At 46.0% G+C, this 15,487-nt stretch overlaps 1 protein-coding gene across 5 annotated transcripts in view; it reads right to left on the reverse strand.

The window, feature by feature from the left end:
• Window positions 1-15,487, reverse strand: part of TEKT3 (tektin 3) — a 253,946-nt gene that overhangs the window by 19,618 nt on the left and 218,841 nt on the right. The window contains exon 1 of one of the 5 annotated variants that reach the window (XM_006274833.4): window positions 6,528-6,633. The exons of the other annotated variants lie outside the window; for them this stretch is intronic. The gene's annotated coding sequence lies outside the window, so the exon portion shown is untranslated. Of the gene's footprint in view, window positions 1-6,527; window positions 6,634-15,487 lie in introns of those variants that run through there. 5 annotated transcript variants of the gene reach the window in all.

Consider the following 15,487-nt stretch of genomic DNA (forward strand, 5'->3'; position numbering starts at 1 on the left):
TGGCTATCCCTTAAGATGTTGCTGTCGGCCAGTCCATTAAGGATGGCCTCCTTAATAAACTTTTCTAAGATCTTCCCCGGGATAGAAGTCAGGCTGATGTCAGGGTGATCCTTTAATTATTAGCTTGTATTTCCATATTTCTTTTATGATTATGACTAAAAAGTGTTTGTATGAGTTGCTCTTTTGGGTTGTACAAATCTATTCAAAACAAGGGGCAGGCTGTATCATGACTGTTTTAGCAAAACTCCTGACTGAACTGCTTAAAATTGAAGGGACTATGACCTTCCAGTGCTTACTATTACCCACATCGCAAAATTAAGAGAAGTGCAGAAGCAAATGCTTCATGTTATCCTCATAATAGAGATGATATCTTTTATTAGACCAACAAGATTTTTGTAAAAAAAATGTCTTTAATTGCAAGCTTTTGAGCACAAACACTCTTCATCAGGCATTGGAGAAAACACTGTACAAGTTCTTCTGGGTAGAAATGAAAGTTCATATTTCATAAGCTTTCACAGAGGAGTCAATAGATGGAAAACTCCTCTGGGCAGTCAGTTCATAGCTGGTATGGAGTCTCTCCCCTCTTGTGAGGGTCTGTGATGATGCAAAGTACCTTGAAACATTTTATTCTGTTTCACCAGCAGTGAGTGAATCCTTGCTACTACTCTTGTTGTTGTTGCTGGAGTTCTTGGTGTTGTTACTACTACTACTTTGTGTTGCAGTAGCGCTTTGAAGCCCAGGTCATGGTCCACAACCTGATTGTGCTAGATGCTGTCCAAACTCAGAGCAACAAGACAATGCTGGCCCCAGTTGCAATTCAAACACAATTCAAGAGATGGTTAGAGGATACAGTCCCATAGACAGTGAACACAAGCATTAAAAACAACACTTAACCCTCCACCTAAGTGTTTAGAAGACTAAAGCCTAAGAGAAAGTTCTGCCAGAAAGAACACAGCTTAATTTTCAGACCCTAAACATGAAGTTGGCAAGGTGGAACAGAACAAACACCCTGCTTTGACTTGTAACTGGGTAAACAGTCGTATAAAAGTGACTGACAGCGTATATATACTTGAGAAATTATCTCTTAGTGTCAGCCCTTCCACAAAAGTATTTGACTATAATAGCACTTCCAAAGTTATTTGTGTAAAGTTATCCTCATCATCACCCGGGAGCAAATGACCACACAGGAAGAGTTTTGCTTCGAGTAACTGCATACTCTTCTGTGTGGGCTATTATTCTTTTCTGCTTTGAGGTCATTAGCTAATTGTGTGTCAGAAATATAATACTCAGGGCAATCAAATGTAAATATTTGGTTGTGCATAATGTGCATAATCCATTAACAAGCACACAGAAGATTATGCTGCATTGATGGTGTGTTCTCTGTTGTGAGGATAAGAAGTTCTCTTATGGTTCCAAAAATAGATTGCTAGTAAAATGAGGAAATTTAATATGCATTAGAGAAATTGTAACTGCCCTTATAGTCAACTATCAAAGGATATGCAATATCATTTACAAAGCCTACGTTCTCATGGGATCAAGATAGGTAATATGTAGGGCTATGCGAAGCTTCGGGTGGTGATTTGATTTGGAGGAGATTCCCCCCACACAGCATGGGGTGAGGGGGGGCAGCGGGGATCGCCCCCTGCCCAGCAGCACCCGCTGAGTCGGGGCTTTTTTTCCCCCAAGTGCTGGGAGCTGGGGCAGGCAGGGCAGCCATTGCCGGGATGAGAGAGCAGGCAGGGGATGGGCCGGGCCTGGCTTGGCTGATTCGGAGATTCGGCTGCTGCTGCATCTCCAAATCAGATTCAGCTGAATCAAATCAGGACAGTGATTCAAATCGCCGAATCTGAATCCAAAGCGAATACTAGCTGCTTTGCACAGGCCTAGTAATATGTTTTCAAATAAGTGTACCTTTTAATTTAAAAGTAAAGCAACTACATATTACATTGATCCAATATTCATATTTTATAAAAACAGCAATACATTGTCATGTATTATTTTTATTGCCAGAGTGCTTCAGAGCACCAACCACATTTTGGCACTCCTTTCTCCTGGCCACCGTACACACACAAAACAAAAAGGCAGCTACTGCCCTCAAAAGCTAACAATATAATAATGGTAATAAAATAATTATGGCCTCAGTTCTGGAAAAGATGCTTAATTGGGAATGGTACTTGATGACTGTGAAAGCTTGGCTGGGCCTATACATGAAAGACCAGATTAAAATAACAGTGCCTCTTGCACAAAAATGCAAGACAGTGACTGGGGCAAGACTGGGTTGTGCTGACAAGTCTGCCACAAAGAAAATCAAACTCTGCTAATGGCTGCAACCCATTAGGTGCAGAGAAAGTGGAGCTTGCAGTACCCAGTACCAGACCTATGACATAAGAGGATAACAGTCATGATAACAGTCCTTAACCTTCTACCACACCTGAATTTAAAAAATAAAAGTGATGGTTAAAATTATTAGCAGAGGCCTAGCACACTCATTACATGTATATAGCACAACTCAGAGAGCAAGCTAGAAAGTCAAATGGCCTAGGGAGAAAACTACAGACTAGAAAACTACAAACTACATATACATCTCAATTGAGCTAAGTGTCACTAACAGAAACAAAAGAATTAAAATATCCACTTCAAAGCAATCAGGACTCATGGTAGCGGTGATGATATCTTTGATTAAACCAACTAGATCAGGGACGAGCAATTATTTTGGGCAGAGGGCTGCTTACTGAGTTTTGACAAGCCATCGAGGGCCGCATGACAGGCAGCCCAGGGCAGATAAATATTAATTTGCTAAATTTTTTAGGGGCCCCACGGGCCAGACAGAATGGCCTGGCAGGCTGCATCCGACCCCTGCGCTGCATTTTGCCCACCCTGAACTAGATGATTGCTTTTTCCTCTAGACCAGAGGTTCTCAAACTGTGGTCTGTGGACCACCACTGGTTCACGAGCTCCATTCAGGCGGTCCACAGAAAGGTTGTGGAACAATTGAGAATATTGTACTTGTAAGGTAAGACTACTGATATTAAAATATGCGTTGTGCCCTTTGATTTGTAGAACAAAAAAAAAGTTTACTAAGGGGTTTGCTGAGACCCTCAGTAATTTTCAAGTGGTCCGCGAAAAAAGAAGTTTGATAACCACTGCTCTAGACCAATACGTCTACAACCTGGATACCTGACACTTCAGAGCAAAGCCTGTAAGAGCCAAGGAGCCAAAGTGCACTGAAAACATGACCGTAAAATACATCCTGGTTAACACATTCCCCCTTTGACTAACACCTATTTTCCAAAGCAAACGTCTGTCTAAAGTTTTACAAATGTCTAAATGTTTATTATGCTACATCAGTGTATTCTCCTGAAACTCCTACCTATTGTATCCAGTGGCCTCTGATCTTCACTATCTCCATTTACACTTTAATAGACCTGCTTTGGTCTAACAAAAGGCATCGCATGTACCCAAAGAACCTTGTAACATCTTCCCTTAATCAAGGCATATCTCTCAAAGCAAGCATTCAATGTCTGTCAGATATCTCCACAAGCTATTTGATACAGCTAATTATTAAGCTCCATTGTTAAAATGACTACCTAAAGATAGTATTTTGTAATTAACTTCCTAAAAGGTACCTTGTTCAATTGATACTCATCCCATTTGATTCCACGCTGATCAAAGCAAAACAAACACACAAACAGGATACAATTTTAATATGTTGATTCCATCCTTGTCTGCTCTGCTTGGACCTTGATTAACCAACTATCAAGAAGAAATGCTTTGAAGTGATATAATTAAAACAGTATAAAAAGCAGGACAGAACTACCAGCAAGGTGTGCAGTCCAGGGAAGAACAAGAAGCCCTCCTGCACCCAGCTCACAAGTGAAGGACCCACAGTCTGTGAAAGCTGTAAAGACAAGAACCATTTCCTGCCTGCTTCGGCAAAAATCTCTTGCAGCTAAAATAATAAAAGGACTGTAATAGCTCATTTATTGAATATTAAGAAAGGGTCTTTTTCCCCCTGTCATTTAGTTTTATAGCTTGTTGGTAGTTGTTAAAGCCTTGCTGCTATTAATCAACCAAATGTTGTGTCAATTCTTAAAGCACTAGGTTTAAAAATCCAGTTTGTAAGTGCAAGGGTGCTTACCTAGAAGGAGGTGATTAAATCCCATTGACTTCAACTCAAGCATGCACTTACGTATTTTCCTGAAGAGGGATGAACCTCAGCACATATTTAAGTGTTTTCCAAATCAGGACTGAAGAAGGGAAAAGCTACACCATGTATTTTCTTAGTCACTAAAATGATATTGCCTATACATAATGTCTATCATCTAGATGGGTCTTACTCATACAAAACTGTACATACTTCTAAAACCTACTGCACAAACTATACTCTTTCACACACATGTTAAAAATGGACCTATCCCCAGATGAAGTAGGATCATCTCTAGGGCCTAAAGAGTAATTGGTTTCAACAGTGTGCCACAAATGAGGACTTGCCTACACAGTGCGATGGACCAGCACAGATATAATGGAATAAATATTCTGCTATAGCTAAACTAGTATAATTGCTCCATGGACACTGTGCTCCAGAAGAAAAGCAGTTTTACCCCAGAGTAATTACACCTGAATAACATCACTTCTATTCCAGAATAGGTGCCCCATTGCAGCAGTACAAGTGTTCTGCTATAGCCATGCTGATTAGTTTCTCTGTGTAGAAATAACCTGAATGAGACTGATTTAAGTTTTAAACCTCTAGGGAAGGAGGGTTTCTTTGTTTTTAATCACCTTGGCAACAAAGGAAGAAAACCTGTCTCTACACAGGGGCAAAAGCAGTACCCTTGATGATTTCTCACTGAAATACCTAAAAGTGAATAGAGGGGAGACATGCAAAGCACCTGGATGCTTCAGAGCAAGGTAAATAACATGCCATAATAAATGTATCATGTACAAATGCAGACCAGAGTAAAGGAGAGAGGAAAGAGGGAGAAAATGCTTTCTCAGGGGATAATAAACATTTGTAAGAAATCTCAGGTCCTCAAATGAGCTTTGCTTTAGCAGAGAAGGTATTATTGTTTACTACCATTGAGTGCTTCACAATGTAAATGCTATGGAATAAAATGTTGAAAATGATTATTCACACCAGAGGAAGTGAGAGAGAGGTGATGGAAAAGGGTATTCCCTCAGCCAAGAAATGAATAAACGTCAGAGCATGGAACTGAGAGAAGAAGCAAGAAGCCACATGCAGAGGCCTGGAAGCTTTTGTGGACCCAAAATTTAATGTTGTACTTGCTTGCCAATGTCTGGAAGGAGGACTATGTGACTTAATGGGTATTTTCTATTTCCAGCATCTGTGAGAATGCTCAGATGAATAGGGCTTGAGAAGTGCAAAGTATTAATAGCAATAATAAACAGGAGGTAGCTTAGCAAATGCTAATGCAAACCACAGGAAAAAATAGAGGAGTAAAAGGGGGAAAAAAACATTCCTTGGATCTGGAAAAATATTTGAGATACATATTTTCTAAACTGTCAGCTAATTTTGGCTGCCTTGGTGTCTGGGTGCCCAACCTGAGACACATAGGTCCTGATCCCCAGAGGTGCTGAGCACATGCATCTCCATCTACAGTAGCTGCAGGTACTCAGTATCTCTGGAGGATCAGGCTCAAGATGACTCACACTGGGCAGCTGGCAAGTGAAGCACCAAAAATTAGTGAACCCTTTTGAAAATGTGGCACATTAAGCTGGCAGTTTTTGCAATTATGGGATAAAATTTCTGTATTGAACCACTACAAATAAATTCCTGTTTGCACCTATTATAGTTCAGCTGCTGCACTCCTTTTTGTCCTTGCCCCAGATACATTACTGGATTTTCCTGTCCCTACTATACACATATCTGGGAAACAGTTTTGAAGACCAGGAAACAATAATCTATGGACATACACACATGGGGGAAGAACGCTGTTGGGGAGAGGGGAGAGGAAGGTGATTATTAGAGACTCATATACCTGGCTATCCAATTACAAATGTTCCCACACCCTTCACAGCACTGAGGGGGGAGGGTCATCTGATCCAGTCCAGGGTCATAAATGTATGGCTCACACCCTGAATGATTACTCCTCTACAAATGAGTGTCTGCACCCCACAGCCCTCCAGCTGCCTTTAAACCTGGGGTTGGGGCAAATTTACCCTGCATCCACTCCCAGCATTAAGCTACTGTATCGTTTTGTCTCCCTCTTGACACACACATCTTTAGTTCTGGGGAAAGAAAGAGCTTGTGGGGCTGAGAGGAGCCTAATTATCCCTCCTACAGGTGAACCCCTTCTGACCCGTTCTGTTGTCATCGTGATGGGCACTGACACTGAAGCCGGGTTTTTGTCCCCCGTGGTGCCCTGGTGCTTGGTGTATTCATTGAAGTTTGTGGGTCCCTGGCAGCCCCTGCTAGGAGCTCCCTCCCCACAGGTCCCTGTGAGGCTGTGTCTCCCTGGCAGCCACTGGCCGTAGGGGCTCCTGCCTGGCTGCAAAGTGCTGGCACTCACCTGTGTGCAGGCTGGTGCTGAGGAGGGACGGAGCCTCCTGCATCCACAGGCTGCTGTTCACTCTGTTCAGGAGCACCAGCAGCAGCATCTCCACTCCCCACCCCGGCTTCTGTCCCCACCTCCCTCATTGTGACACTCTCCGTTCCAACACCACCCATTGGCTAGGCTGAGATGAACGGGGTGGGAGGGAGCGTTGCTAAGGACTCACAAGATGCTTGGTAACTGAATTCCCTTAGCGAGGTTTGCCTGGCCTGGGGTCTCACTGAGCCTGGGGAGTGGTGGCTAGTGGGCAGCCTCGGAGGGGCACTGGGGAAGTGGGGGAGAGGAGCACAGACATCCCTGCGCAGCCCCAGAAGTACACCGTCCACTACAAATAGCCTGACAAAGGGTATTTATATCCAAAAGCTTGCTAAGACGATTTTTTCCAACTATTCGAGTTGGTTTAATAAAAGATATCAGATTTACCTAAAGAACCTTGTCTGCCTGTGTCCTTAGACCAACACAGCTACAACCTACACCCCTGCACCTTCCACTACCACACTTGTACAGTGCCTCTGGCATCGTGACACCCCTTACAATATAAGCAGACCCGGGCACAGGTATGGGCAAACTGGGCGGCTACCCGGGGTTCGGACAGAAATGGGGGCCAAAAATGGTAATTTTTTTTCCTGTTGTCTGATTATTGTTATCATTATTTCTGGCAAAGGGGGACCCGATACTAAAAGTTTGCTGCCGGGAGTCTAGGTATGGTACTGAGTATAAGGTGAGGAGGTTGTGTGCCCTTCCCTGTGGGACCATCATGTGCCCAGCCTACCCAGGGTCTCGCTTTTCACCACGCCTACCGTGGTGCCAGCATAGCATGGTGCTGTAACAGTGGGTGAGTAACACCAACGTGTAGCATTAGGAATGATTTCCAGGAGCAAAATTGTTTCTCAGTTATTTCAGGACCCATAGCCAGAACTTGGCAGTAGCCTGTAACGTCTAAACAAGGTGGAGAATAGCATTCTGGGCTGCACAGAATATGTGACTGGATTCGATGGTGATGGACAGTTTAGCTGTTAAGGGGAGAAAGAGTCTGCTTGTCTGCTCCATTTTATGTAGCATAGATGCAAGTTCTCTGGCACCTGGTAGGATGCCACTTAGGTTCCTTATCATTTTTTGGTCATTTCTATTCTGCAACTAACTTCATATGATGCGAGTCTTATTCATCATTCTTTGTTTGATACCAGCAGCATGCATTAAAGACAGTCTAGAACAGTGATTCTTAACCTTTTTTGTACCAGGACCCACTGGTAAACATTGATGGCCAGTCCCGACCCAGTGCCTCACACTCCTGACCCACTGTGCCCTACCCCAGCCCTCAGCCCCGCCAGTGTGTGGGGCAGGAGGAGGCATGGGGGGGGGGGGCCCAAGTAGCCCCTTGCAGGCTGGAACTCTGCCAGCCTGCAAGGGAAAAGCCACCATTTCCCACGTTGTTCTCCTTTAAAGGAGAATTTATTTTTAAGTTTGTTGATCCATTTTAAAAGTTTGTTCACAATCCTTTCCTATATTCTTATGACCCACTTTTGGGTTGCGACCCATGGGTTGAGAAATACTGGTCTAGTACAGGCGTGTCAGACTCACCATCTGGCTTGGGCCAGAGCCAGACTGAGGGGCTGCTTGCAGGCTGGATCCAGCCCAGGGCACAGGGTGGCTCCAGCAGTGGTGACTCTGGCTCCTGCCTAGTGCACATGGTGGCTCTAGCAGCTCCAGCTCTGGCTCTCACTCAGTGCACACAGCTCTGACACAGGTGGCTGCTGCTCCTGCCACGTGCCCCATACTAGAGCTGGAGCTGCTGCCACATTATGTGTTTTGTGCTAGGGTGGCAGCTCCAGCTCCAGCACCAAACACAGAGCAAGGACGTGGCACACAGCCGTGGTAGCAGAGTCAGCAGACAGGCTTGGGGGTCAAGGTGGTGGCAATGAGTGAAGTAGCCAGAAGGTGAACGGGGCTGTCAGCCCTCGCTCAACGTCCTGCTGCTGATTGGCCCCCACTTCTGGGCCTTGGTGGTAGCCCAGCAGGCTGGATACAGCGGCTTCACTGACGCCTGCTCTAAGGTAAGTGCTGCCCATTGAAATGAATGGGAGATCTGTGTGTCCCGGAAGGAGAAGTAAAATTTACCTCCAGGCATTCATGAGCCACCCACTGACAGTACAGGAGACTACGGGTAACCCTACTTACTTTATGCATGTTAACCAATGGTTATATTCTATTATGGTAACTTTTTGTATTCCTTCCCTGCATACTGTCATTTAGCATGCATGTTCAGAGGTCTGGGGGCTAATCAGGCCTGTTCTTACTGACTGTCAACCTTTCTGTTGATAACATGAGTAATTGTAAAGGGCAGGGGGATTGGATCTTTGTGTCCCCTGGCCTTCCCTTTCCAAATCATGAAATTTGTAAGTTCACAAACGCTGCAAATAAAAATGACACAAAGATCACTGGGGAGTCAGCACTGACCAAGCTGCATGAAAATCTGCACTGGAGTGGTCCTCGGTCCTGGAACAGGTACAGTATGCATGAGAAACAAGGCTGTGGATAGAAGTTTGTCCCTCAGTGACCTTGGGGTCTTGTGCTAGGAAGTTCCACAGCGAAGCCTGTTGTATCTGTTCTCTGTGTATTATACCTCAAAATGGATGTAATATTGTCACTTTCCTGCAGTGCTAGGCATTAGGACTTCAGGTACTGATTCAATTTGGAGGAGATTCAGCCCGATTCGCTGGTCGAATCTCCGAATCTGAATCGAATCAGGGGACCAATTAAAAGGTCTGGATCAATTTGAAGCTCTCCAAATCAATTCAGAAAAGAGTCAGAGAGCTTCAGTGATTTGGGCAGTCCCCACTCGCTGCAGCAGGGAGCTGGACCCAGACTCTGAGCTGGTAAGTAGGGGGCAGGGGAGGGGAGGCTGAAGGAGATGGGAGAGGATCATGGGGGGACCCCCGCCAGGCCCCATCCCCTGCCTGCTCCCCCAGCCCCCCCGACCCCTGCCCACTCCCCCAACCCCCCGCCCCCATGGCTGCCCCACCCGCCCCAGTTCCCAGTGCTTTAAAAAATAGCCCAGACTTACTGGCTGCTGCCCGGCAGGGGGGCAATCGCGCTGCCCCCCCACTATCCCATGCTGCAGGGGGGGTGGCTCTGCCACGAGCCACCCAACTTCCCCCACTCTCCCAGCCCCCACCCCGCATGGCTGCCCCACCCACCCCAGCTCCAGCCCTTTAAGAAAAAAACACAAAAAAACCTGCACTCACCAGCTCCTGCAGTGGCCTTGGGGCTTCTGGGGGCTCATGCAGACCTCCCCACATGGCATGGGGCAGTGGGGGCAGCGTGGATCACCCCCTGCTGGATAGCACCCAGTGAGTGGGGGCTTTTTTTGTTTCTTTAAAGAGCTGGGAGCTGGGGCAGGCGGAGCAGCCAAGAGTGGGGGGGCCTGGGAGAGCAGGGGGGGCCAGGGGGCTCGTGACAGAGCCCCCCTCATGTGGCGTGGGGCAGTGGGGGGCAGTGGGGATCACCCCCCCCACCAGCTGCTGAGTGGGGCTTTTTATTTTTAAAGAGCCGGGAGCTGGGGCGGGTAGGGCAGCCATTGCAAGGGCTGGGAGAGTGGGTGGGGGATAGGGCCTGTGTGATTCAGAGATTTGGTTGATTTAGCAGCAGCCGAATCTCTGAATCAGATTCGGCTGAATTGATTCAGGACAGAGATTCGAATCACCGAATCAAATCACTGTCCCCCGAATCAGCCGAATCCAAAGCAAATACTAGCCACTTCACACAGGACTACTAGGCACCAGTCAGTTTGCTGCCTCAAGGGTGGTTATTGATACATGACCAGCTCTGCACTGAGACAGCTATATTACATCTGTCTGTCGGATGTAGCTTGCAAGGAGCTTCACTGTGGGGCCTCCCAGTATGCTCCTTTGATGGTATAGACATGCCTTTACAGTTCCTGTTCCTGGTTGATACGATTTTTAGATGCAGGAAAAGAGCACTCTATGGACACAACCCATTCAGATTTGTTGTAAATCAGGTCAGATAAGTACCATAAATCAGCTATAAAAACATGGCTGTTCTTGCATTGTGGACAGAGCATTTGGAGTGGAGACCCAACCTGTCATACATGCTGCCAAACAGGCTGGAGTTCATTTCTGTTGTTAATTTTTGTTGCTAAGGTCTTATTAAATCATGCACAGATAGAGGACATGGAAACTGCTACAAGACACTGTACATGACTCTTATATAGGGATTTCCCATTAGTAAGCACAGGAAACATGGCATGAGATGCAGGCAATATTCCTACTGCAAACTTCCAGTTAAGAAATAAGACTGGTTGAGTTCTGTAGACAGCACAGCTCTCCTACCTTCATGCAGCCACAGCAGTGGGATCAGATAAGTGAACGGCAGCAGACAAGCTTCCAGGCATAAATAAAAAGTAACTAACATCAGACTCAACTTTGTGGTTACATCCAATTAATTTATTCCCCTGCCTGGGTTTCCTAACCAGGTACTAAAGAACAACACATCAGCAGGTTACCATTACAGGGTCTAGTTCTTCTCAACCTTAATCTGGTGTCACCAGATTTAACTCGACTGAAGTCAGTGGAACTGCACAAATGTAAAAATGGTGTAAATGATAATTATCCGTTACTTTATAATTTCTATGGAAAATAAACCCAGACATGAACGCATGTTATTGGCTGTCTGACCATGCTATCAGCAGCCCACTGCTGGAAGGGAAGCCCACCTGTGTAGTCTAGTGGTCAAGGTTTAGGTTGTAGCCGTGTTGGTCTAAGGACATAGGCAGACAAGGTTCCTTGGGTGAATTTGATACCTTTTATTAAACCAACCCAAATAGTTGGAGAATAGTTATTAAGCAAGCTTTCAGGTTCAAAAACCCTTCGTCAGGCTAAGGAAGTTTCAGCAGTTGGTGTGTGCTCTTCCTCGATGGAATGAAAAGCTTGCTTGCTTAATAACTATTCTCCAACCATTTGGGTTGGTCTAATAAAAGATATCAAATTCACCCAAAGAACCTTGTCTGTCTAGTGGTCAAGGCACTTTCCTAGGGGAGAAAAGTCCTGGATACCAGCCTCCACTCCAAGCACTGCTTCTGCATTTACATGAGACAGTCACTGATTTAAAAGAACCCAAGCCTGGGAATACTGACTGGAACCCAGGCATTCCCCTTTACAGCTGAAGGCTGTGAACACTGAGCTATACATTCTCCATCTTTTTTATTCTCCTTGACTCTTGGGTGCCCAGTGACTCAGCTTCAACACAAGGAGCGGGGGGGCAGAGGGACAGAGGCCCTACCTAGTCTATTCTAGAGCCCAGCCATCCTCTAGGAAATGAAAGATGTAGGTTCAAATCTCTTTAGGGCAGTAAGGGTCCAGAGCTCAAGTTTACCATATCCTGGATGAGTGCCCTACTTCTAGGCTACAGGGCAAAAGGTGAGCAGCAGCAGCAGCAGCTTTGATCTGGATTCAGTGGTGTTGAAATAAGTTTAACATGCCTTTTTCCACTTCACAGCAGAGGCTTGGGATGCAGGGGGGTGTCACTGAGTCATTGTCACCTTCCCAATGTAGCTAAGTCCACGTCAGTGACACAGCTAGCTGTGACCAAAACAGGGACGGCTCTATTGCATCCCTGCATCCAGATTAGTGTGCTCCTGTCCTCATTCGATCTTGCCTGCCATGACTTTGATAGAAAACTATAGGAGGGGTTATTCTGCCTAGGAGCAGTCCTCATCCACAAATGGAAGAGCAACAAACACCACCAGTCCCTTCTCCAATTAAAGCACTTTAGATCAGTTATGGGGCCTTAGGGGCCTGAAATGGGAGTTCCTCCAGCCCCTACATCCCCACCTCAAACCTTCATTTGGTATACACTCTTCACAATCTCAGACACTTGGAACAGATCTGTACTCCTTTAATGTTGATACACAAAGTCTTATCCATGCCCAGCCTCTTAGCTGAAGGCGACAGGCTTTGCCCCAGGGATACCTATTAGTCCATTTGGGATGAGTACAAAAAAAGGCGAGCAGCTCAGCTGCTCCTCACCCATCTGACACTCCACTTTTTCTGCTTTCTACTCCTCACCCCATGCCTCAGTCCTGGGTGCTTTTTATGGTCTCCTGCTGGCTCTCACTTCCAATTGGGATCCATCTCTGCTGCACAGCTGGGACTTGTTGTCCCTGCCAAGACAATAACTGGCCCCTGAATAGCTGATCAGCTGCTTGGCATCAGGGACAGTGTGGTTTTCCAGCCCTGCCCCCAACCCGACTGCCCTAGTGAGTGTCTCTGCTGCCAGCACCTGTCCTACGCAGCTTCTTCGGCATGGCAGGAAATGGAAGACAGCCTCTGCCCACCTCACTCAGCTCCAGGAGGGAACCACAGTCTGGGTGAATCAAGTGGTGGGTATGAGCAGGGCTCTCCTTCCCTTCTCCCTAGCTGCTCTATTACAGGAGGAATTTAGCTGTCTCACAGCAACACTTTGACAATAGAGTTTAGGAGTGAGTTGGGTGCCATGGAGTGCCTACAGGCTCCTCCTGAATCCCTTCTGACCCCGTTCAGAAGCCCAAGTGCAGCTGCTTAGGGAACTCTGCAGCTCAAAATGAAGGAACCTACTGAGTGTTGTAGCTGCTGGCACAGGACCATTTTGAATCACTTAGTGGATCTTAAACTCAGCCTCCCACCTAAACTCGGTCTACATCCCATTTAGCACCTAAGGAGTTATTTTGATTGTGATCCATCCACTCAGCAGCAACAATGGGACCAAAAGAAGTCTTGCTGCTTATTCAGTTTCTATGATGTAGAGCTCACAAAGCATTCAGTCATGACTGTTTGGCTTGGCTCTATGGCGCCTAGAATCCAGGGTGGTCTCCTGTTCAAGTACTACCCAGGCCCATGACTGCATAGCTGCCAATGTCAGATGCTTTCAGTGTTGCATGACGGCAAGGACACGAGAAGTATTCTTGAAAAATAATTTGTGCAAGCCTTGGTGCTAATTATCTAAGTTATTCTCTTTCTATTCATCTCTGTGTACTTGAAACTTTGTTTTGCCGGAGTGATTGATTTTCCAGAAACCAGGGTTCCTTGCCAAAGTTTTCATTTAAGTGGCTTGCTTTGTGGCCTAGAATATAATCACCTCAAATATACATTTTACTCCCCACTCAGCCATCTGCTTTCCTGCATGGACAGGCATGACTTTCAGCTTTAGCAAAATCCTGTCTGAACCTCAGTAAAGATGGAGGAGTTGCCCTTGCAAAGCCAAATACTGGTATTCTTTTTATTCAGGCAAACTTCACTTTTATTTCAGAGGGGATTTCATGGGATTAAAACTGAAGGGCCAGACTGTACTCTTGTCTTACATCAGGGGTGAGCAAAATGGAAGATCCAGCCAGGGGCTGGACTCCATTTCCCAGCAGTCCCTGCCCACATTGCTGCAGCCAGTTTCCATGGAGACCCGGGAGCAGTGGTCCTGTGACAGCTCAGAGCCAGGGTTTCCATGGAGACCGGCCCCAGCAGGGCTGGCAGGGCACACAGCTGGGCAGAGAGCTGCTCTGAGGCCGGGGGTGGGAACCTTTAATGGTGACAGTGCAGGCCGGAGCTGAGGCGGAGCTGCAATGGATCTCAGCTCTGTCCCAGCTCTGGACCACAATGTCACCGCCACAAGATCCCAGCCCCAGAGCAGCTCCCCACCCAGCCTTGTGCAGCCTTGTGCCCCACCAACGCTGCTGGGGCCAGTCTCCATGGAAACCCTGGCTCTGTGCTGTTATGGTGCCACCACTCCTGGGGTTTCCATGGAAATTGGCCACAGCGACACGGGCTGGGGCTTCTGGGAAATGGAATCTGATTTGGCCTGCAAGCCTGCTTTGCCCACCCCGTCTTACATGGTAGAGCTGTGGAGTACAAGGAAATAACTTCTGTGCTGAGCCTATCCAGACCTAGGGGCCATGTACTTGTTGAACCATGGTTTGTGGGGCATAGGTATAATAGCTTGGGCCCTGACTTATCACTTCAGTCACTGGGACTAAGACAAAGGAGAAGTAGACTGTAACCTTCCCTGCTACAACCTCTTTGGTCTCCAAAACTGCTCCTGGTAGAGCAAGTCCATCTTTTCCCTTGTTTAGCCCTCAGAAGGGTTGGCTCAGCCTGTCTCCATGAGACAGCTGTACCAATTCAATCAAATGCATTAAGAATTAGATGTAGATGGATGGCTGATTTGATCCTAAGAGTTCAGTAGCACATTATTGAGCTTGTTACCACTAAATGTGACATGAATAAATCATTTGAAATCCTGGCAGAGCTTTCACAATTGAACCATCATCCACTAAACTATAGGCTCCCATTTCTGGCACCAAAGGAAACCGTGTTACATTTTTACATGGTTAAGATGCAGTTAAACTTGTGTGACTGCAGCACATATGTTAGCATCTGTAATAATTTTAGTGTCAATGGGGGCATTTTTAGGAGTGCTTATGTGAAATTTAGCAAAAACTCCACTGCAAGTCAAAGGGACTTTTACTTCTAAAACCTTTAGGCACTTTTTGAAACTCTCCTCCAAGAGGTGTTTATTTTAGTAGCCTCCTAATAAATTATTGAGTAAGAAAAATGAAAAAATCCTACCCATTGTGACAAATGTAATCACAGTCTATTACTGAGAAGGTTATGAGAAGATTCTTTAGTTGATGCTTTTCACATATTTCTTTACCATAAGCCAATTTTGGCATCAGTAAGCTATACTTTAGTAGAGAATAAATACATTATTTGAATTAAAGCCTCCTTATAGATTCTTTAAGCCACAGCAGGCTTCAGGCAATGGGTTCTGGCTCCTGTTCTGTAAATTAGTTTCCTAATTGCTGTGTCCAGTGCTACAAGAAAAATATGCTTTAAAATGTGTCAGACAAGGTCACTCACATAAAGCTATTACAA

The sequence above is a fragment of the Alligator mississippiensis genome, chromosome 8 (genome assembly GCF_030867095.1).
Source record: "Alligator mississippiensis isolate rAllMis1 chromosome 8, rAllMis1, whole genome shotgun sequence".
In the NCBI taxonomy this organism is placed as follows: Eukaryota; Metazoa; Chordata; order Crocodylia; family Alligatoridae; genus Alligator; species Alligator mississippiensis.